The sequence below is a fragment of the Penaeus monodon genome, chromosome 5 (assembly GCF_015228065.2).
Source record: "Penaeus monodon isolate SGIC_2016 chromosome 5, NSTDA_Pmon_1, whole genome shotgun sequence".
Classification (NCBI taxonomy): Eukaryota; Metazoa; Arthropoda; class Malacostraca; order Decapoda; family Penaeidae; genus Penaeus; species Penaeus monodon.
Window position 1 is genome coordinate 51047022 of NC_051390.1, and position 24159 is coordinate 51071180.

A 24159-nucleotide genomic window follows, 5' to 3' on the forward strand; every position below is an offset into this window, starting at 1 on the left:
TTTTACATATACCAAGACTTTGCAAAACTTTTAACAATAATGCCCAGACTGGGAGATATATATAAAAAAATTCAAAAAACTTAATATAAAAAAAAAAAAATCAGTGACTGATAGTTTTCAATATAACACAAATCATCACATACACAGTTTAAAAAAAATTCTCAATTCTTATAGCTCCACAAAGGCATTAAGAATCATTTCCCCATTAAGAATCACAGAACTGCAACACTGGAGAGAACTTGGCAAGGGAAGAGGCAATTCCTCTTTCAACCCATTCAATCAGTGTTGCCAAATAGGACTCTAGTGGCAGTTTTCTATATTTGGGCAACCTAAAGAGCCCAGAAATTTGATAAAAACCTGTGCGTAATCACCAAATAATAAGCAAGACTTAGATTTTGTTTTTCGCAAAGAAAATTTAAATTTTTTTCTCACTTTTGATAATCAAAGTATAATTCCGATTTTATATACAGTAGTGTGATAAGGTCACATCAGGTCATACAATATTTGAAATAAATAAATTACAGGAAATAATACTAAATCAGATCCATCAATAATAAAACAATATCTGCTTTAATAATAAAACTGGAGGGAAAATTTCCAGATACATTTTTTCTCTCTCTTTTTTTTCCCCACCAACAATATTTTTTTTTCCTAAAAAAATGACTTTACAACTCCATAAAAGTTGTCGTTGTGGCCTATGACATGAAAAAAAACCTCACAAAGTTTAAACGTAGATTCAGCCATCTCTAAACCACGCACTTTTACTGTGGAAGGCATACCTTTACCGAGGCACAATGCAGAGATTCACCCACTGCTCAGACATCACTCCAGTCCTAAATAACAAGGCAAAGTACTTATCAATCCATCCTCTGAAATATTCTCAATGTATGGACCATCCTCATTCTCTTTTATTTTCCTCTTTTGTATAGCTACAAAAATTTAAAACATATATAAAATTATATATAATGATTTTAACCAAAAAGGTTTCCACTCATAAAAATCTAATACAGGCATCTAATAAAATATTTAAATTTTGTTTCTTATGCTGAACTTCTTGATTGTCACTCTTTAATACAATTTGTTATAGCAGAAGAAATAATCCCAAAAAACTTAAAAGAAAATCTATAAACAAATATCTAAAAAGAAATTTGGCATTACATGATCTCTGAAGACTTTTTTTTTTATCTTTAAGCTTTATCTTTTTTGTGGGGCTAATATAATGAGACTTCAGTTTATCATGGATGGGCAATCCATTAAAAATATGTAAGTAGCAACTAATTTTAGCTGGAATGCTTTATACCTTTGTCCCGTGGGGAACAAACATTTGCAAGTCAAGTCCATGTCTATCAAAGTGTTTTGCATGCATCACACCTTCCTGAATCGTTTCTGAGAAAAAAAACTTTAAATTGAAAAAAAAATGGTATCACTGGAAGCAACAAAACTTTCCAAAGGTGAAGTGAATGTTTATATCATTCTCTAAATCACTTTTTCTTATCAAAAAAAGAAAAAGACACTGCAATACCCAGTCATAATAAGGGCTTGACAGAAGATTTTGAAACTTGGAAAGATATTGCAATAATTTTTTTTCTTTGCAAAAAATGCTTAAAAAATTTCCATGTCATCAAAGTACGGGAGAGTCTCACATTTTCATTACGTTCCTCGCTTCTCCTTACTGCATCAGCTCGTCGGTATGGCTCATTTTTCAGGCCAATGAGGATATCCTCAAGAGCTCCATGGTAAACGTCCTTTTGAGAAAGAAGGCGTTTATCTGCAAACCACACCACGCGCCTTCATTTAAACTCATCAGCGGCCTCCTATAAATTTTTAAAATGAAGTTAAAATGATGGAACACAAAATGATGCAACATGTGTAGCCTATTCATGATCACACACACATATAGTTTTAACTGCCCCGGGAACCCTGTCATGGGAACCCTATGTCCTTTTGGAATTTAGTTCTCTGCTCATGGTTTGATAAGCTTCCTGGAAAACTGCGGGTATTATGTCAAATTAAATTATGTATATATACAATCAAGGAAAAAAAAAAACCCAAAAAAAGGGGCTCTTCCTATTTCTCACCTTCATAAATTAATCATGAGAATATGAATATGAAGTTGAACGTCTAAATCAGATTACAAATTTTCTAAAACTGATGATGACAATAAGACTAAATAAATTGCTCTTTAAGGGGACTAAATATAAAAGAAGACAAGTGAATGGACAAATCATTTTAAGTACCTGTTTAAACAACCAGGAATGATGGGAAAGTTGAAACAGGGATGGCTGAAAGGATGATATGGGGAAAACAAGGGACCATTGCTATGGCAAGGGGAAATTCATGCATGAACAGGTTTCCCAAACTGGGGTCTAGAATGTAAAATAGTAATGCCACAGAGCTGAAGAAAAGAGCCTCTGGGGAAATTCTCATTATTAAATATATTGAAAAGGATCTTCGAAAGTCATCATTAGAAAAAAAAAACAAAGGCTCTTTAATATCAAAGTAAAAGGAAGTAGAGTAATTAAGAGTGAGGAAGAGAGAGAACGGGAAAAATATTTTGTATTTTTGAGATTCCCATCATCAAGTACCCCAAGCCTTTAAAAGGGAAAAAATTTGGAAGGCTTAACAGATGATATAGAACATACATAGGCAAATAAGGAAATGCAATTCTATAACTATATAATAGAATATTGTTAATCGGGACTATCCAAACATTTGGACATCATCATTTCATCCAGTATCATATATGAGGCCCCCTTTAGAAAAGTGATAAATAAATTTTAAAAACCAATCCCAGGGAAATTATGTCTCAAACTCTAAACTTTTACTTAATTAATTTTTCAGAAAACTTATTACAAAATATTCCTATCATATCATGAACGGATCAAGCACTAGTATTTTGTTCCATGAATTTAGACTATGGTTTTTTTTAATCGGTTTACCCACTTTAAAAAATTATAATCAAACTAACAGTAATAAGTAATTATGTTTTTTTTTTTGCTTGCCTTAGTGATATTACAAATACTAATACCCCTCCACTGGTGGTCCATACTACTGTTACAAATCTATCCAAAAATACTGGAGTCAGAAACCTTTTAATGTTGGCAATGATGCAAAAGCCTGGCTATAATCACACATCATTTTACTCAGGACAGAATAAAAACTCCTTCAAAATCTGAGTACCTGATATGAAAGAGGTTACACAAAACACAAAACCCATATTGAACATATAGCTAAGCTATATATTTTTATAGAATACAAATAAACCATATAAAAAACCCAAAGTAATCTCAAACAGAAGCCCATATGAATACACATTACAGTCTAGTTGCAGAGACATAGTTTTCAAGGGGTTTTTTCAATGATTTTCCTGTATTTTACTTACATGCACAATTAAGGGCTAATAAAAGCTATGAGAAAAAAGTTAAATATCACTGCATTTATGGGCTATTTGGTAAGTGTTCATTATCTATACCAATTAACCTGATATGCAGTAAATAGATTAGTTACACTGCAGTTATTTGGAATAGAACCTTTTTTTAAAACAATGAGCACTGATATTCACATGTTTGCTTATACATTAAAAAGCATTCCTTAAATTTTGATAATTCAAAAAGGTTGGCAGGTTTGATATTTGGAATTTATTATATTATCCGGGGCATGTATGATTTTCGGGTGCTTAAACGAGTGACTAGAGTGTGAGAGGAGGGAAGGCAAGGGAAGGAAGGAGTGCAAAAAGAAAGATGAAGAGGGAAATTGGAGGATTGAAGCAGGAAGAAGGAAGCATGGAGGAGAAGGGGCAGAAAGGAGGACTGGAGGAAGAAAGGGAAAAGAAAAAAGGAAAATTAAGGAAAATGTTGAGCACAACTGAGCATAGAGAGATTAAAGAAAAATTAAGTTCCTTTAAAATTTGGTAATCAGTGATTTATGCTTGGATATTATACTTTACAGTTGCAAATACAGTCATTTCAAGTGTGCATACATCTTAACAAGATTCTCACTTCTTCCATTATTAACAATTTTCCCCATCAGCAGGTGGAGTGGATGACCTTCTTGCTAGGTACAATTCAGTTTAACTTGCAAAAACTGTATCCTTTCAATTTAACATAATCCAAATTTAGAAGAGCTTTAGTCACTGTATACAAATTTCTAATGCACCACTGTATCAAGTACAGCATGTTTGAAACAAGCACAGACAATCATGTACCTGTATTTTCACAGAGCGTGCATTCACCTGGCGGGCCATGGGGGTAAACAGACAGAGCATGTGGACGGATGTAGTTTTTATACACTTGTGATGCGGACTCCCATTTGGAATTTCTAAAACCATGGCAAAACCACATGTATTTAAGTGACATTTTTTACTGTCCTTCAAAGAGGATACCATGAGAAATATGTATATATATTATATCTAAAATGAAAGGACATTTAGAAACACCATTTGTGAAAAGGAATAGAATAATAAAAATATGGGGAATTCTAAATAATTCACATTCTAGAACCCTTGGCTCTCTGGAGTCATATCTAAGAGACAAGTCCAGACTTTAGAAAACAGTAGGGTTCAGCTCTTTTCAGCAGAGAAGTGCTCTTGATATTAGTGTCATGGGAAAATTTAGTTAATTGTATTCTGAAGCTTTGGTCAGGAAAAAATGGAGAGAGAGAGCACTTTGTGTCAGTGTGAAGTTTTCAGGGCCCCAGGAATGAAATCCATTTGGGCAAGGAAAATCAAACCTTAACCTTTTTTAGAATCTCAATAGCGAAAATCAAACACTGCAAATAAATATTTTCAATGTGAAATTATCAGTAGATGCTTCAGTTTCATAGAAAAAACTGCATTGATATAATTTACAAATCTTATTATAATGAAATAAGGGAATTTTATCAAATCTATCTATAAATGGAGTACTTGAAATTTGTAAACAAGAAAAAATAATTTAAAATCATGACAATAAATCAGTCTTTTTTTTTATCAATCTTAAAGTAACCTATTCATCATATCTCAGCAATTATTCTCCCTAACCTTTTATCGGATCTATAACACAAACTTTCCAAAGAGTAAATTCCTAATCAAGGCAACAGCTAATTCTCTGACCCTGATAACGTCACATAAAAAAAAAAAAAAAGCAGAGACAGGGTTAACAAAACAAAGAGGAAGTTAATACAGTAAGTTCATTAGACACACATTGAAAAAGAAATCATTTGTAAATATTACCTCTCCTCCGTAAGCCTGAAGAAAAAAAAAAAATGGGAATCATGAGATAAAAAGACATGAACTTTAAACTGAAATATTGATTAATTATACTAGCATTAACCTATGCCTCTATGACACCTCTCAAGAATAATAATTTTAATAACAAGTATAAAAAATGTGTCAGATATCACAACTAATGTCATCTATATTCCTCTCACAGCAAAATACTCAAGTCTTTTAGAGCAGTTCTTACATTAAGATTAATGTAATATATTCTATACATTAAATCTAGTTTTGCTTCCTAGAAAATGAACACCACAACAGTTGTCTTACAATTTTTTTTTTTTTCACCTTCAATATTCTAAGTATCCCCTAATAACAGAAGTACCTTAAGCAAAATTTGAAAGAACTTTGCAAGTGGAAATATATTGAATACTAGTTCACTAATTTCTAATTTCTAAGACTAACAGGGGTTTTTACAAAATATCAACATATACAAATTAAGATATATAACACACAAACATATATTTGGATAGCTATTCACCTAGCCTAGTTTAAAACATAATTTTTCTCTCTTACCTATAAGTTCACACTGGTATTGTTGTTACCTATAACATATCTGTGTTATATCGAGCACTCTTGTAATCTGTACTACCTCTTGACTCGTTAGATCTCAAAATGTAATTAAAACCTGATTAATCAAAACCTGACCCTGAAAAATAAGTACTGTCTGATCTATACTACGTTTGACCTACAGGAGCTCAAAATATACTCAAACCCCTGCCACTGGGGATGCCTACTGTGGGTCTAGTTTATCAATTGTATTTACATACCAATGGCTCTGCAAACATTTGGTCGCCAAGGAGTCAATCACAGATCCTACTACTGCACCTGTCTACAGTTTTCCTTGATTTTCAGAAATCCATTCTTTTCATATTGCCACTGTTAATAACATTATGATAATCATAATAGCATTAGATGAAAAATCTGAAAATTCAAGGAAAGGATGTAAACAGGTGATGTCACACAGCCTACTAATTGACACCTTGATGGCTGAACACTTCAGGAGCCTTTATATGTAACCACATTTCACAAAACAAAATGACAGTGAACTGATATTTCACATTCAGGCAGTTTGGGTCAAAGGTCTGATCCCTTAATAATAATTCTGTTAAAATTACATCATCTGCATAACCAATAATCAAGACCACATAAGAACCCTGTAATTAGAAAAAAAATCCTGTACTGTACTGCACACTTCCTCATCCAAAATTATAATTTAAGCACCCAGATCCTGAGTTTGCAAATAGCTGTATTAAGTCTTCTTACACATTTAATTCATTACAATAATAGAAGCTACTACTTAACAAGCACACTTATCCCACATAAACTTCCTAGTCATCAAAAAAGCCAATTTTAAATTCTAAAAAGCAACAATTTGAGCCAACGACTGACCTGTTGTTTACGTGCATTGATTTTGTTGTTTCTAACCACCTGCTGACTTTCTTGCTGCTGCTGTTGTTGCTTCTGTTGTTCAGAGCTGCTGCTTGGAGGCAGCCTCTAATCGGCGCCGCTGCTCATTCTCTTGCTCCACCATCTGTCATGGTTTTCAAATACCTTAGATTAAGACCATCTGATACCCTAAGCTGTGCCCCCTTTGCCCTTCTGCTCTTCCTGCCCTTCTTCCCTTGCAAGAGTGGCCCTTCAGCACTTTCTAATGGTGCCCCCTTTTAACCATATCTAAAATGGATTTAATGGTATGAAGTAAAAAGTTAAAAGTCTGCACCTCTTAGAAAATGCTGTGAGGTCATTTACATGAATTTGGAATTCCCTCAAATTTAATGGCTACAGCTATGGCATCAGTACTCTGTGGGGCCCCTTTCTTAAGTGACCTAAGCACTGCTTTCAGTACTTGACAGTTCATTCAGCACTGCCTTAGACAAATTTAATATTAAAAAAATGTATCAGAAAATAAAATCACATATAATATCATCAAGGAAATTCTCTCAAAAACCCACTATTTTCACACAGATTACTTTTCCTCTTGGCTGCACACCATGTATCAAATAATCCAACTGACAGGAAGACTTACATGCACGACATAATTACCTTATAAGTTTTGGTGAAACGGACAAAAATGGCAAAGAAGGTGTTAGGAGCCAACTTCTTGAGCTCTCTCCATAGTACTCTAACACTTCTGCAAAGGCCGCTTGTGCTGTCTTGGCCTCCGCTTTCAAACTGCGGGATACGATTTAAGTATTGTCAGAACGCAATCAATTTTCTTCTTAATATAATATACTATTGGTAAAGTTTGAAAATTCTAAAAGATTTCAAAAATCACAAATTAAGACAGAAATGTAATCTAATAAAGTAAAACCAAAAATTCCACTGATTTCTTTTCTCTTCCATTATTCCTAACTGAAACTAACTCCAAAAGTCATCTTTCACAAAATCATTTCCTTCCTTATCAACTATTTACATGTTAAATTGGATACCTAATTGTAAGATCAGTTTTACAGAAAAATTTAAAAGGAATGAAAAAAAAAAAAGGAAAGTCCCCACAAAAAAAATTAACCCAAACCCAAAAAAAAAAAAACAATTCAGTCCATTACTCCAAAAAAAAGGGTATGAAAAGCTATACAATAAGACCAACTTGTTAAAACTTACTTTTTCAACTTTTCCTCTGAATATAAAGAAACCCTAGCACACTAGAGGGCCCCCTGCCTCCCACTCCTCATGTCTTTTCCCCCTTTATTTTCCTTCTTTGTTTTGCCCCCCCCTTTTTATTCACTGACATCTGTGAAAAATTTTCTCCAGTGATATAAAAAACAATAATTTTTTAGTGCAATTATTCAGCCAAGAGAATTTCAAAAAAGAGTCTGCAGGACTTTGGGGGTGATCCCATTAATCTTTAATGAAATGGTTTAATTGCTTTTTTAAAGGGTTTATGGAAATACTAAGAAAGAAAAAAAAAAGTACAGAATTTTGTAAGTAATCAAAAATATCGCATTTACCTTAGAAGTTTAAAATTGATCAATTCAAATGAGAAGATACCAAATACACAAAAGCACACAACATACACACCACAGCACACAAAAACTTTTATATTACATTATTAATATAAAAAATATTATGAAGATAATATACGTAGCAAAAGGATTTCAAAGTTTAAAAAAAAACAAACAAATAAAAAAAAACTCAATTCCCGATCTAGATAAAAACTTTCTAATTTAAAATTCTCTTTTTGCCATAAGGTACAAGTTCCTGAAATTATAGTTTTAGATCCGGGTAAAGGATTATCACACCATGAAAAAAAAAAATTTGGCACAGATTTTTGGCTTGAAATGCGTCTGGAAAAATCCGGCTGAGAACTGAAGTGACAAGAAATATTCCCCACGAAAAATTGAGGGAAAAAGGGGTGAGGGGGAAGGTCCCCAAGAGTGCACAAAGCCTTGGAGAGTGATTAGAAAAGTAGGTTTTTAGGAAGAGGCTCTTGCTTTAATTTTCCCATCACAAATAAGAGTGAAATGCACCACCCGTGACCCTTTGCCCGGAAGAGAAAGGTTTCAGGGAGGGTTTTTTTCATGCCAGGACTTATTCCCTGACTGCCATGATGGTAAAACTTTTTGAAAATTGTAAAAACTAACAAAATAAAAAATGTTTCTTTATTTTATTTTTTACAATTTAAAAACCTAGAAGAGATAGGAGTCCTCAAGTAAACAGATATTTCATCTGGATATACATCTCAAAGAAAATAAGACCTTGGGGAAAAAAAAAAAAAAATAATTAATAATAATAATAATATAAAACAATAAAATAATAATAATAATAAAAATAAAAAATAATAATAATAATAATAAAATAAATTAATAATAATAATAATATAATAAAATAATAAAAATAATAATAATAATAAAAATAATATAAAAAAACAATAATAATAATAAAAATGCAGAGAAAGCAATAACAGAAATGCAAGTAAATAGGGGCTGGGCCCTAAAGTAACAGTGGAGAGTCGCCACTAAATAGCGAAATGATAGGTTTTGGGGCCACAGCAAGGCCAAATGGTTAATAGAACTTATCAAGGGAAATTTATTCACCCTAGCATGCCAAAAAACCCCCAATCATGAACATAGTGCAATCTCAGGGAACATTAGTAGTAGCCAACACCTAAACTGAGAAATTTAGTTGATTTCAAATAACTTCATGTTTCGATATCAAAAAAAAACAAAAAAACGTAATATCAGCCAAAGACTTTAAATTTAAAAAAAAAAAAAAAAATCAGAATCCCTTTGCTTAGGTCAAAATTTTTAAAAAACAAAGTGAAACCGGTTTGTCCACTCACCCTTAGCTTTTTCAAAAAACCCTTTTCTGGGCGAAATTAGGTATCTGGGAATTGCTCTCATGGTTTCTAAATGTAAGCTCACACTCATCTTTTGTGTGATTTTGTATCACACAAAGTACCCAGCTCGAAAGTTTGAACCCCATACGCGGGACACGTTTGGCTTTTCATTTTAGTTCCTTAGAAAATGAAAAAAATAATTAGTAAGGGAAAACCAAAAATTTCCCAGGGTTTAATATATGGAATGGAGGCTTTTAATTTTCAAAGAAAGAGTAATAATGATTCCTATTATTAATAATAAAATCGTACTACAGTACATGTAATGAACTCTCACGCCATCAAAAAATATACTTACCAAAAGCCAAGTTTACTTAAGTATTTTTTTCAATTGTTACTATTTCTAACTGAGCGCGAGCTGTAGATTGCATAAAAATTTGTTTTGGTGAAGAGAAAAAAAATTTTTATAAAATCACATATATACACAAACCTGTATTAAATAAAACAAAAAGAAAACACAGTGAAACAGTGGGGATACTTTCATTTTTTTGTTAGGCAGTCCTTTCAAATTTTATCATATTATGGAGTGAAGTGTACATGTCAAAAATTTGGCAATAAAGCCATAATCTGTAGTTTGGTACTCAGTTGTCCCCCTTTGCGAGTGGAGTTTAGGTCTTCATCTGTCAGCGGTTCCATTTTTCCGATCACGTTGTCCCCACGATACCCTTCCCGGGGTGAAAAAATTTTTTTTATAAAATAAAATAGTGATAATATTTAAGAAGGCATGGGATCACCCTAAATCCTGTATATAAACTTTGGGTATTAATGAAAAGCTATAGCCCCAATTACAGCTTTTTCTTTATTTCACAACCTTTTTCCTTTTTAAAAAAAATACAGCCCCTTTTTCATTTCACCCCTTTTTTCCTTCATAAGTCTTTTCCAAATACAAAAAAAAACTTCTTGCAATGTAGTGCCCTTGCAAACAAGCAAAAAATTCACTAAAAAAAACTTCCACAAGGACTTGAAGACCCAATTTAAATCTAATTAGGCATATCACCCCCTACCCTAAATCTTTGGGTTTTTTCTGCGTGAAGGGTTCCACACCTCTCACTCAGCGTTTAAGTCTAACGAATTGATGGCTTGCTAACTATGTAAATGGCGATCCAGTTTTCGCCCGGAGAGGGTGTGGATGGAAAAAAAAAAGGAGCTCCGATTTAAACACTAACCTTGGCCCCAATGGAGTACCATCATTTGTCCAAAAAAAGTTATATGAAATGTATTAGAAAAAATTTTTTTTGCTATAAAATATAATATATAAAATAATAATAAATATAATATTAATATTTTTAAATATAAATAAAAAATAAATATATAAATATATAAATTTTTTATATATATAAATATTTATAAATATAAAAAAATATATAATAATTTTAAAATAATAAATGTTAAAAAAATATATATTAAAAATATTTAAATATAAAAATAAAAAAATTTAAAATAATAAAAATTTTATATATTTTAAAAAATATATATTTTAGATAATAAATAATTTTTAATAATATATATAATATAAAAATAAATAATTTTTATATAAAAAAAAAAAATATAAAATATAAAATATATAAATAATATAAAAATAGAAATATATATATTTTTATAAAAATATTAATAATTTTTATTTTTTAAAATAATATATATTAAATAAAAAAAAATAAAAAATAATATATATGATATTAATATAATATATATTTTATTTTTAAAAATATATTTTAAATATTATGGATTTATTATATATTTATATATTTAAATATTTTTTTTTTTTTTTATATAAAATTACTACATATAAAAATATAATAAATAAATTAATTTATATATATAATAAATATATATAATAATAAAATAATAAAATAAAATTATATAATTTATATATATTTATTAATTTAAATTTTTTATAATATAAAAAAAATAATATAATAAATATAAAAATAATAAAATATTTAAATTATAATTTTTATATAATAAATAATTTTTAAAATATAATAAAAAAAATAAAAATATTTTAAAAATAAAAAAAAAAAATATAAAAAAATAATATAAAAAAAATAAAAAAATAAAAATAAATAAATAATAAAATATTTTTATTAAAATTTTATAATTTATATATATAAATTAAATATTTTATATAATTATTAATAATTAAGGGGAAAATAATATATATATATTTTAATTTAAATTTATAAATATAAATAATTTAATAAAAAAATAATAAAAAAATTAAATATAATTTAAAAAATTAATAATTTAAGAGATAATATATATAAAATATAAAATAAATATATATATATATTAAAAAATAATATTTTTCAAAAATATAATATAAAGATATAATAAAAAATTAAAAAATTTTAATTAAAAAATAAGATAGAAAAAATGGGGATATATAAAGAAGAAATAAAAAATATTAAATAGATAAATTTGAAATTGGATAATAATTTTAAAATATAAAAAATTTAAAATTTTTAAAAAAATTTTAAATAAAATTATTATATAAATAAAATTAAATATAAAATAAATATAAATATAGATAATATTAATTGAATAAATATAAAAATAAATAAAATAAAGAAATATAGATAAAATAAAAATAATATATTATAAAAAAATAATATATAAAAATAAATTTTTAAAAAATAATTAAATACAAATATAATAAGATAAGAAAATTAATAAAAAAAAAAATAAAAAAAATTTTAAAAAAAAAAAATAAAAATATAATATATAAATAAAAAAATAATATAAAAAAAAATAATTAGTTTTAAAAATATAAATAAAAAAATTTTTAAAATAGAGAAAGGAATATAAGATATTAATTATAATTAGAGAAGAAATTAAAAGATATTTAAGATAGGAAGAGAAGAAAATAAGAATAGAAAAGAAAATAGTTTAGGGAAAAGGGTAAAAAAAAATAAAAATAAAAATAAATAAAATATAAAAAATATAAAAAAATAAATTTTTAAAAAATATAAAAATATAATTTAATAAAAAAATAAAATTAATAAAAAAAATAATAAAATATATTTAATTTTAAAAAATTATATATAGTATAATAATAAAAAATAAATAATTAGATAAAAAATTATAATATATGATTTTAATATATAAATAGAAAAATAAATAAATAAATAAAATATAAAAGATTAAAAATATATAAAAAAATAATATAAAAATTTAAAATAATTAAATATAAATAAATAATAATAAATATAAATATATATATATTTTTAAATAGATATATATTTTATATAAATATATATATTATAAAGATATAATATATTTTATATAAAAATATAAAAATATAATAAAATATAATTTTATAAAATAAATAAAAAAGATATATATTATATATATTATGTATATATATATATATATAAATTTTAATATATTATATTTTTAAAAATAAGATAAAAATTTAGATTAGATATAAATTATAAATATATATATAATATATTGTTAAATAAATATATAAATAAAAAATAATTTAAAAATGAAAAAAAAATAAAAATATATATATTATATATATATAAAAATAATAGATAGATAAAAATTAAAATTAAATAAATTTTTTAAAAAAAAAAAAATAGAATAGATAATATATATATATATATATATATATATAATTATATATATATAATATATATATAATATATGATTATATATAATATAATATATATATTATTATAATTATTATATTATATATTATATAATAAGCAAAATATTTTTCTAATACAGTTACATTAAAACTTTTTTTTGGAAAGATGTGTACTAAAGTGGCCAAAGGTAATATGTTTTAATGTGAGTTTTTCTTTTCCATCCACACCATTCCAGGGGGAAAATGGATCTGCCTTTTGACATATTTAGAGACCCATCAATTTTTAAAAAAAGGGAAAAAGGTTTTTGGTTTTTTGAAAAAAGGAAAAATTTTGGATTTTTGGTTAAAAAGGAAAAGGGAAAAAAAATTTTTTGGGGGGTTATAAATTAAAGAAAATGCTGAAAAATTGGTGTATTTTGCTTAGTCTTTTAATACCCACCAAAATTCAAAAAAAGGATTTAGGTTTTGACCCAAATCCCTTCTTAAATATTAAAATATTTATATTTATAAAAAAAAATTTTTTTCCCACCTTTAAGGTAAAAGGGCGTATCGGAGTACAAAAAGTGATGGGAAAAAACCTTTGTGAACCAGGGGCCCGAGGGAAGGGAAAGTACATGCTCCCCCCTCAGCAAGGGGACGGGACTGAGTAAAATACAGATTATGAGGCTTTTATTCCCAAATTTTCCTTTTGGACATTTGAAAATTTTTATTTGTCACCCCAGAAAGAAATGATAATGAGTTTGAAAGGAAAGGGCCAAACCCAAAAAATGAAAGTAATCATACTGTGTTCCCCTGTTTTTTCTTTCTTTTTTATTTAATACAGGATGTGTTAATATGTGTTTATTTTAGTAAAAAAATTTTTTTCTTTTCACCAACAGAAATTTCCCATGCAATCACACAGCATGGGCCCCCAGTTAGAAATAGTAACAAGTTGAAAAAAAAAGATTTTGAAGTAATTTTGGGTTTTGGGAAAAGTATATTTTATGAAGGGAAAACGGAAGTTAAAGAAAAGGGGGAAATGAGAGAAAATTTTTATTATTAGAAATAGGGAAAATTACATTTAAATTACTCTTTTTTTTGAAATTAAAGCCTCCATTTCCATATTTTAAACCCACACTGGTAATTTTGGTTTTTCCCCTGTACAATTGTTTTATTATCTTTTACAAAGGTTTAACTACATGAATACCCAGAAAAACGTGGGCCCAGCGTAGGGGCTTAAATTTTCGAGTCTGGAACTTTGTTTTGATACAAAGTCAGCAAACAAAAAGATGAGTGTGATGCATTACATTCAGGAAACCCTGAGGGGCGGAAATTCCCCGGGAACACAATTTCGACGGGAGAACTAAGGTTTATTGAAAAGGGTTTCCCGGGTGGTAGGACAAAAAACTGGTTTCACTTTGTTTGGGAAAAATTTTGACCATAAGCAGAGGTATTTGAAATTTTTTTTTTTTTTTAAGTTATAAGTTCTTTTGGGAAAGATATGTACAGGGTTTTTATTGCTTTTTTAGATATACAGAAAAAAATGAAAATTTGAAAACAACTAAATTTTTCAGTTTTTGGTGTTGTTTTTACTAATACCCGTTCCCGAAAATATGTGCACTATGTTCATGATCTGGGGAGTTTTTTTGGCATGCATAGGAAGAATAATCCTTGAATAAGTTTATTAATTTTTGGCCCTTTGCGTGGCCCAGAATTTTTTCATACGCTTTTGAGTGGCGACTCCCCGCTGGTGCTTGAGGCCTAGCCCACATTTTGACTGCATTTCTTTTATTGCTTTCTGCATTATTATTTTTATTGTTATTTTTTATTATTATATTTTTATTATTTTTTTTATTAATATTTTTATTATTTTTAATATTTTATTTTTATTATTTTTATATTATTATTTTTATTATTATTATATTATTATTTTTTATTAATTATTATTTATTATTATTATTTTTTTTTTTTTTCCCAGGCCAATTTGTTTTTGAGATTAGTACCCAGATGATAATAGTCGTTTTATTGAATGGACCCCATATCATCTGTCTATGGGTTTATAACTAGTAAAAAAAACAATAAGAAAAGAAACATTTATTTTTTGTGATTTTTTAAATTTATAAAAGTTTCACCACATGGCAGTGGAATAAGATCTGGCATGGAAAAGCAACCCCCCTGAAGCCATTGCTCTTCGGGGGTTATATTTTTTCCTTTTTGGGGTAAAACTTCATTTCCAGCCGGTTTTTTTCCATGACGGCAATTAAGCCAAAATTGTACCCAAAATTTTTTTTTTTCAGGTGTGATAATCCTTACCTGGATCTAAAACATAAGTTTCAGGAAACTTTGTCCCTTATGGTAGGAGAAAGAAAATTTTAAATTAGAATGTCATTCTAGATGGGGAAATTTGAGACTTTTTTTTAATTTGTTTTTTTTTAGTATTTTAAAACCCCCTTTTGCTACAGAAATTATACTCATATATTTTAATTATATTAAATATGTATAATAAATGTTTGTGTGCTGTGGTGGGTAGTGGTGTTTTGTGTGTTTTGTGAATTTCCATTTGAGAATTGATAAATTTTTAAACTTCAAGGAAAGGCGAATTTAGTTTACATTACAGCAAATTACTGTAGTTTTTTCTTCTTTCTTAGTTTTCCAAAGCCTTAAAAAGCAAATAATCCATTTCATTAAAAAAATTAAGGGCATCCCCCCAAATGCCGCAGACTCTTTTTTTGAATTCTCTTGAGCTGAAAATGTGCACTAACAAAATGTATTTTTTTCAGTATCAGGAGAATTTTATCACAGATGTCAGTGAAAAAAAAGGGTATGGAGCAAGCAAAAAAGGGAAATATGAACGGGGAAAGACAGAGGAGTGGGGAGGGACAGGCTCTCTAGTGGTCAAGGTTTTTTGATTTAATTTCAGGGGAAAAAATTTAAAAAAAGGTAAGTTGAAAATTTTGGTTTAATGTAAGCTTGCATCCCTTTTTTTGGGGGAGTAAAAGGAGAGATTTTTTTTTTTTTGGGGGGGTGAAAGTTTTTGTGGCATTTTCCCTTTTTTTTTACTTTCCTTTTATTTTTTTCTGAAAAAAGACTAAAATAGGTACCCAATTTTAACATGTAAATAGTGATAAAGGAGGAAATGTTTTTGTGAAAGATGATTTTTGGAGTTATTTTAGTTAGGAATAATGGGAAGAGAAAAGAAATAGGGGAAATTTTTTGGGTTTATTTTATTAGATTACTTTCGTTTTAAAATTGTGATTTTTGAAATTTTTTAAATTTTTCAAATTACCAATATAATATATTAAGAAAAAAAATTGATTGCGTTCTGACAATACTTAAAGATCCCGCAGTTGAAAGCGGAGGCCAAGACAGCCAAGGGGTTTTTGCAAAAGGGTTTTAGAGTATTTGGAGAGAGTCAAAAAGAGGCCCCAAAAACCCCTTTTTTGCCATTTTTCGTTCACCAAAACTTATAAGGTAATTATGCGTGCATGAAGTCCCTGCAGGGGAAAAAAATTTGATCAGGGTTTGCAGCCAAGGGGAAAAAGTAACGTGTAAAAATAGGGGGTTTTGAGAGAATTTTTTTGATGAAAATTAATGTGATTTTTTTTGAAAAATTTTTTTTTAAATTTTTAAATTTTGTTAAGGCAGTGCTGAAGAACGTAAAGTACGAAAGAAGGTTAGGCATTTAAAGGGGGGGAAAGGGGCCCCACAGAGTAATTTAAAAATTCCAATTTGCCCAAAAATTTTTCAAAAAATTTGCCCGGGGTTGGGAAATTGGAAAAAAAAGGGAAAAGGGTTATGGGGGATAAGGTGTTTTTAAGTAGCTTTATAATTGTAATGAAATTAAATGTTAAGAAGATTTAATACAGCTATTTGCAAACTCAGGATCGGGTGCTTTAAATTATAATTTTGGATGGGGAAAAGTGTGCAGTCAGTACAGGTTTTTTTTTCAATTACAGGGGTTTTATTGTGGTCTTGTTTTTTGGTTATGAGAGATGAATTTAACAGAAATTTTTAAGGGATCAGACTTTAACCCAAAACCCCCTGAAGGGAAATATCAGTTCACTGTCATTTTGTTTTGTGAAAGGGGTTTACATATAAAAGGCTCCTAAAAGGTCGCCATCAAGGGAAATTTAGTAGGGGTGCATCACCTTTTACCCCCTTTCCTGAATTTTCAGTTTTTTCATTAAGCTATTATGTTTATCATAATTTTATTAACGTGGCAATATGAAAAGAATGGTTTTCTAAAAAATCAAGGAAAACGTAGACAGGTGCAGTAGGTAAGAACCGTGTTCTCTTCCACTTCCGACCAAAGTTAGAAAACAATTTTAAGGTACTTCTGTTATTAGGGGATACTTGGGAATATTAAAGGTAAAAAAAAAAAAAAAAAAAATTGTAAGAAAAACGGGTTGTGGTGTTCATTTTCTGGGAAAAAGCAAAACTAAAATTTTTAATGTAAGAAATATTACTTTAAAAGATCTAATTTAAAAACTGCTCTAAAAGGACTTGAGTATTTTGCTGTGAGGGAATATAGTTTGACATTAAGTTGTGATATGGGGAAAAACATTTTATACTTGTTATTAAAATATTATTTGAGAGGGGTCAAGAGGGCATGGGTTTTAATTTTAGTAAAATTTAATCAATATTTCAGTTTAAAGTTCTTTGTTTTTTTATTCATGATTCCCATTTTTTTTTTTTCTTCAGGCTTAGGAGGAGAGGAAAATTTTTAAATGATTTTTTTTCAATGTGGTCAAATGAATTTTACTGTTTTAACTTCCTTTTGTTTTTTTAAAACCTGTCTCGGAATTTTTTTTTTTTTTTATGTGACGTTATCAGGGTAAAGAGAATAGCTTTTCCCTTTGGATTGGGGGAATTTTTACTTTTTGGAAAAAGTTTTGTTATAGATCCGGAAAAAAGGTTTAGGGAGAAAATTGCTATAGATATGATGAATGGGTTTACTTTAAGTTTGTTTAAAAAAAGACTTGATTTTTTGTCATGATTTTAAATTTGATTTTTTTTTTTTAAAAATTTTTAAAAAAAACTCCATTTATAGATAGTTTTACAAATTCTTATTTCATTATAATAAGATTTTTTAAATTTATATCAATAGCAGTTTTTTCTAGAAAACAAAGCATCTATGATAATGTCACTTTGAAAATATTTTTGCAGTGTTTGTTTTTTGCATTTTGAGATTCTAAAAAAGGTTTAAAGGGTTTTGGGATTTTCCGGCCCAAGGGGAATTTTTTTTCCGGGGAATAAAAAAAATTCACACTGACACAAAGTGCTCTCTCTCTCCATTTTTTCCGCCCAAAAGCTTAGAAAAAAAATTTAAACAAAATTTTCATGACACTAATAAAAGGGAGAAATTCTCTGCTGTAAGAATGAAACCCTACTGTTTTTAAAGTTTGGGCTTTGTCTCTTAGATAGGGGCTCCAGAGAGCCAGAGGGTTTAGAATGTGAATTATTTTGAATTCACAATATTTTTTTATTCTATCCATTTCCAAAAAATGGGGTTTTTTGAAAGCCTTTTATTTTTGATATATATATATATACCTTTTTTCTCATGGTTCCTCTTTGAAGGACAAAAAATAAATGTCATTAAAAAACATGGGGTTTGCCATGGTTAGAAATTTGGAATGGGAGTCCGCATCCCCAAAAGGGATAAAAGAGTACATCCCCCAAATGTCTGTCGTTTACCCCCCGGTCGCCCGGTGAAAGCAACGTTTTGTGCAAATAAAAATAAAAGATTGTCTGTGCTTGTTTCAAAAAACCCTGTGTACGATACAGTGGGGCTTTAGAAATTTTTTACAGGAACTAAAGCTTTTCAAATTTTGGATTATGAAAAAATTTAGAAAAGGATACAGATTTGCAAATTAAACTAAATTTGTACCTGAGAAAGGAAAGGTCATCCACTCCCCTGCTGATGGGGACATGTGAATTTTCCAGTGCTCATTGTTTAAAGGTTCTTTTCCCAAAAAAAACTGCCCCAGTGAAAACTAATCTTTACGGGGCATATGGGTTTAAATTTGGTTTATAGATAATAAAAACATTTAAACCAAAAAGCCCATAAAATGCGGGTGTTTAATTTTCCCTTCTCATAGCTTTTATTGGGCCCTTAAAGGTGCATGTAAGTAAAAAAAACAGGAAATTTTAAAAAAACCCTTTGAAAACAAATGTCTCGGAAACTAGACGTAAGGTGTTTTCTAGTGACTTGGTTTGGTTTTATTTTGGGGTTTTTTGGATAGGGGTTATTTGTATTCTATACAAAATATATAGAAAAATTATTGCCCAATAGGGGTTTTTTGTGTTTGTGTAACCCTTTCATATCAGGTACTCAGATTTTAAAGGGGTTTTTTATTTGTCCTGAGTAAAGGGGAGGGGATTTACCAGGTTTTTGCTTTCATTTTCCCAAAACATTAAAGGTTTTCCCGACTCCAGTATTTTGGATAGATTTAGAAACAGTAGTGGGGGGGGGGGAACCACCAGTGGAGGAGATTGGGTTTTATGGGAAAATTTCCCAAAGGGCAAAGAAAAAAAAAAACAAAAAAACCCTTATTACTTTTAGGTTTGTTTTTAAAAAATTTTTTAAGGGGGGGGTAACCAGATTAAAAAAAAACCCATAGTCTAATAATTCAGGGGAACAAGTAACTAGTGTTGGATCCTTCATGAATTGATAGGAAATTTGTATAATAGTTTTTTAAAATTTTTAATTAAGAAAAAAGTTTAGGTTTGAGACAAAATTTTCCCTGGGTTTTGATTTTTTAAAAATTGATTTATCACTTTTCAAGGGGGGCCCCAATTATAAATACGGAGGGAAAATGATGAGGTCCAAGTTTTGGGTAGTCAGATGAACAGTTTTCATTATATAGTTAGAATTTTTTTTCCCTTTTATTTGCCAAATTGTTAATGTTAATCTTTCGGTTAACCCTTTCCCAAATTTTTCCTTTGGGCCCTTTTTGTATTGATGCATGGTAATCTCAAAAATAAAAAATTTTTCCCCTTTCTCTCTTTTCCTCACTTTTAATTATTTTAAACTTTCCCTTTTTACTTTGATATTAAAAGGGCCCTTTGTTTATTTTTCTAATAAAGGGATTTTCGAAGACCTTTTCTATATGAATAATGAGAATTTTCCCCAGAGGGTCTTTTTTTCAGTTTCTGAGGCATTACTTTTTTAAATTCTGGGACCCCGGGAAAACCCCTTTTCATGCAAAATTTTTCCCCTTCCCAATAGCAGGGGCCCCTGTGTTTCCCCCATATCACCCTTTCAGCACCCCTTTCAATTTTTCCCCATCATTTCCGGTTTTTTAAAAACAGGTATTTAAAAAGGGTTTGTCCTTTACTTTTTCTTTTTTATTTTTAGTCCCCTAAAGAGAATTTATTTAGCCCTTTTTGGGTCATCTTTCATTTCGGGAATTTTCCTTTAATCTGTTTTGGGAGTTCAATTTCATTTTCATTTCTCATGTTTAAAATTTATGAAGGTGAGAGTAGGAAAGAAAGCCCTTTTTTGGTTATTTTTTCCTTGATTGTAATATATACATTAATTTAATTTGACATAATACCTGCAGTTTCCAGGAAGCTTATCAGAGCCAGTGAGCAGAGAACTAAATTCCAAAAGGACATAGGGTTCCCATGACAGGGTTCCCAGGGGCAGTTAAATCTATATGTGTGTGTGATCATGAATAGGCTACACATGTTGCATCATTGTGTTCCATCATTTTAACTTCATTTTACAATTTATAGGAGGCGCTGATGAGTGAAATGAAGGCGCGTGGGTGTGGTTGCAGATAAACGCCTTCTTTTCAAGAGGACGTTTACCATGGAGCTCTTGAGGATATCCTCATTGGCCTGAAAAATGAGCCATACCGACGAGCTGATGCAGTAAGGAGAAGCCAGAGGAAAACGTAATGAAAATGTGAGACTCTCCCGTACTTTGGATGACATGGAATTTTAAGCATTTTATGCAAAGAAAAAAAAATTATTGCAATATCTTTCCAAGTTTCAAAATCTTCTGTCAAGTCTTATTATGACTGGGTAGTGCAGTGTCTTTTTCTTTTTTTGATAAGAGAAAAGTGATTTAGAGAATGATATAAACATTCACTTCACCTTTGGGAAAGATTGTTGCTTCCAGTGATACCACTTTTTTTTCAAATTTAAAGTGTTTTTCTCAGAAACTGATTCAGAGGAAGGTGTGATGCATGCAAAACACTTTGATAGACATGGACTTGACTTGCAAATGTTTGTTCACCACAGGACAAAGGTATAAAGCATTCCAGCTAAAATTAGTTGCTACTTACATAATTTTTAATGGATTGCCCATCCATGATGACTGAAGTCTCATTATATTAGTCCTACAGAAAAAAGATAAAGCATTAAAGATATAAAAAAAAGTCTTCAGAGATCATGTAATGCCAGAATTTCTGTTTAGATATTTGTTTATAGATTTTCTTTTAAGTTTTGGTATTATTATCTTCTGCTATAACAAATATGTAGTTAATGAGTGACAATCAAGAAGTTCAGATAAGAAACAAAATTTGAAAATATTTATTAGATGCCTGTATTAGATTTATATGAGTGGATCCTTTTAGGTTAAAAATCATATATATATATATATATGTTAATTTTTGTAGCTAATACAAAAGAGGAAATATAAAAGAGAATGAGGATGGTCCAATACATTGAGAATATTTCAGAGGATGGATTGATAAGTACTTTTGCCTTGTTATTTAGGACTGGAGTGATGGTCTGAGCAGTGGCTGAATCTCTGCATTGTGCCTCGGTACGGTATGCCTTCCAGCAGTAGAAAGTGCGTGGTTTAGAGATGGCGAATCTACGTTTAAACTTTGTGAGGTTTTTGTCATGTCATAGGCACAACGACAACTTTTATGGAGTTGTAAAGTCATTTTTTTAGGAAAGAAAAATATGTTGGTGGGAAAAAAAAGAGAGAGAAAAAAATGTATCTGGAAATTTCCTCCAGTTTATTATTAAAAACAGATATTGTTTTATTATTGATGGATCTGATGAGTATTATACCTTAATTATTTATTTCAAATATTTTATGACCTGATGGACCTTATCACACTACATGTATATAAAATCGGAATTTATACTTTGATTATCAAAAGTGAGAAAAAAATTTAATTATCTTTGCGAAAAAACAAAGTCTAAGTTGCTTATGTATTTGGTGATTACGCACAGGTTATATCAATTTCTGGGCTCTTTAGGTTGCCCAGAATATATGAAAACTTTCCACTAGAGTCCTATTGGCAACACTGATTGAAGTGGGTTGAAAGAGGAATTGCCATCTTGCCTTGCCAAGTTCTCTCCAGTGTTGCCAGTTCTGTGATGTCTTAATGTGGAAATTGATTTTTAATGCCTTGTGGAGCTATAAGAATTGAGAATATTTTCACTGTGTATGTGATGATTTGTGTTATATTGAAAAACTATCAGTCACTGATATTTTTTTTTATATTAAGATTTTGAATTTATTTATATATATCATCCCAGAGTCTGGGCATTATTGTTAAAAGTTTGCAAAGTCTTGGTATATGTAAAATTTGTGTGGAAAAAAAGGAACACAAACCACCCATTTCCCACTGTCTCTGCTAATGCAACATGTTTGATATTTAAACATATCTGTAAGTGTATATTTTTCTAACATTATCCTTTTTTTTTTTCCTTTGTTTTTGTTTTTTTTATCTTTTTTTTTGTACTGTCCAGTCACTGTGTGCCTTATGAAGGTTTTGTTTTTTTCCACATAACAAGCAGTTACATCATCTTATTTCTGTGACTGCAAATTTAAAAAAAGAATATTTATATATTTTCCTTTTCTTTTCATCCCAATTTCACCCAAAATGTGTAAATATAAATCCTCTTTTGTCTCTATATAACCAGTTTCAAAGCAAAGGTAATGATCAACTTGATTTATATAGAAATACACAGTTGATCTTATGTTGTCTTGTGTGTCGTGAAAACTCTTCTTCCTGTAGTTGTTCTGGGGGCACATTTGAGAATTGTTGCATCTTATATTGGCCTTCTAACAGTGTTTAAAAGGATGAAACTACTCAATTTTTTCTCCTTTCTCTTTTGAAGACGAGATGTGTATTCTATGTCATTCTTTTTCCTCGTTTCAGTGGAGTGATCTCTCAGATGCGCATTATTTTATAGTCTAGTCTTGAAATGTAACACTCTTTCAGTTACTCATATTTGTAAGAAAATATGTAGAAAGTTGCTTATATTCAGTCAAATTTAGTCGAGGAATTTCCCCCCAAAGTACCCATTAAGGCCTTATTCTTAAGAAAATTTGTGTATATATATGTAAATATATATAAAATCTGTAAATTGCATTCTTAGACACTAACAAATACTCAACCTGTAAATAATATTTGCAAACTGGAGAAATGTATTGCCGAAAATTAGGAAAATGGCTCTGAGGGCGTCCAGGTTTAAAAGTTATCAAGGCAAAGCACAAGGATTTGTTTTTTATGTCCCATGTATAATTTTAGTGTAAGGAAACATGTTGAATGAAGAATTTACCAAAATCATATTGGTACTTCTGATATGGTACTTCTGAGCCTAAACATCCTTTGTTCGATTTTTTTTTTCTTTTTTTAACTGATGTATAATATGATAATGGTGACTGGAATTTTTTCTATAATGAAATAATCTTTCAAGAATTATCACAGTAAAAAAATGTATTTTTGACTGTATTTTTCTTTAGACCTTTAGATTTTTTTCTTGTTCTTAAGAAGAAAAAAATATTTTAAGATGTACAAAGTGTAGCAGGCTAAGCTGTAATTAGAGGTTAAAGAAAGATAGATTTAGCAAAAAACAAAACAAAAAACTTTGTAATTCAAGTCACTGTCAAATATTAGATGGTTTTATGATAGTGGGAGACTTAACACTTTGAATAAACTTGCTTTCAGTTTCAAGATATTTTAAAACCACAAAAAAGATTGATATTGAAAAAGCTTCTTGAAAGATCATTAAGGAAGCCAAGCAAAGAAA

The 24159-nt window shown here is 29.2% G+C and overlaps 1 long non-coding RNA gene across 1 annotated transcript; it reads right to left on the bottom strand.

Annotated features, from left to right (window-relative positions):
- Positions 1-5148: 5148 nt before the first annotated feature.
- On the bottom strand, positions 5149-7884 carry LOC119573273. The gene is made up of 4 exons (XR_005228788.1): positions 7856-7884; positions 7298-7426; positions 6644-6785; positions 5149-5224 (listed from the first exon to the last, which is right to left on the bottom strand). It is a non-coding gene; the product is annotated as an uncharacterized LOC119573273 (long non-coding RNA).
- Positions 7885-24159: the final 16275 nt, after the last annotated feature.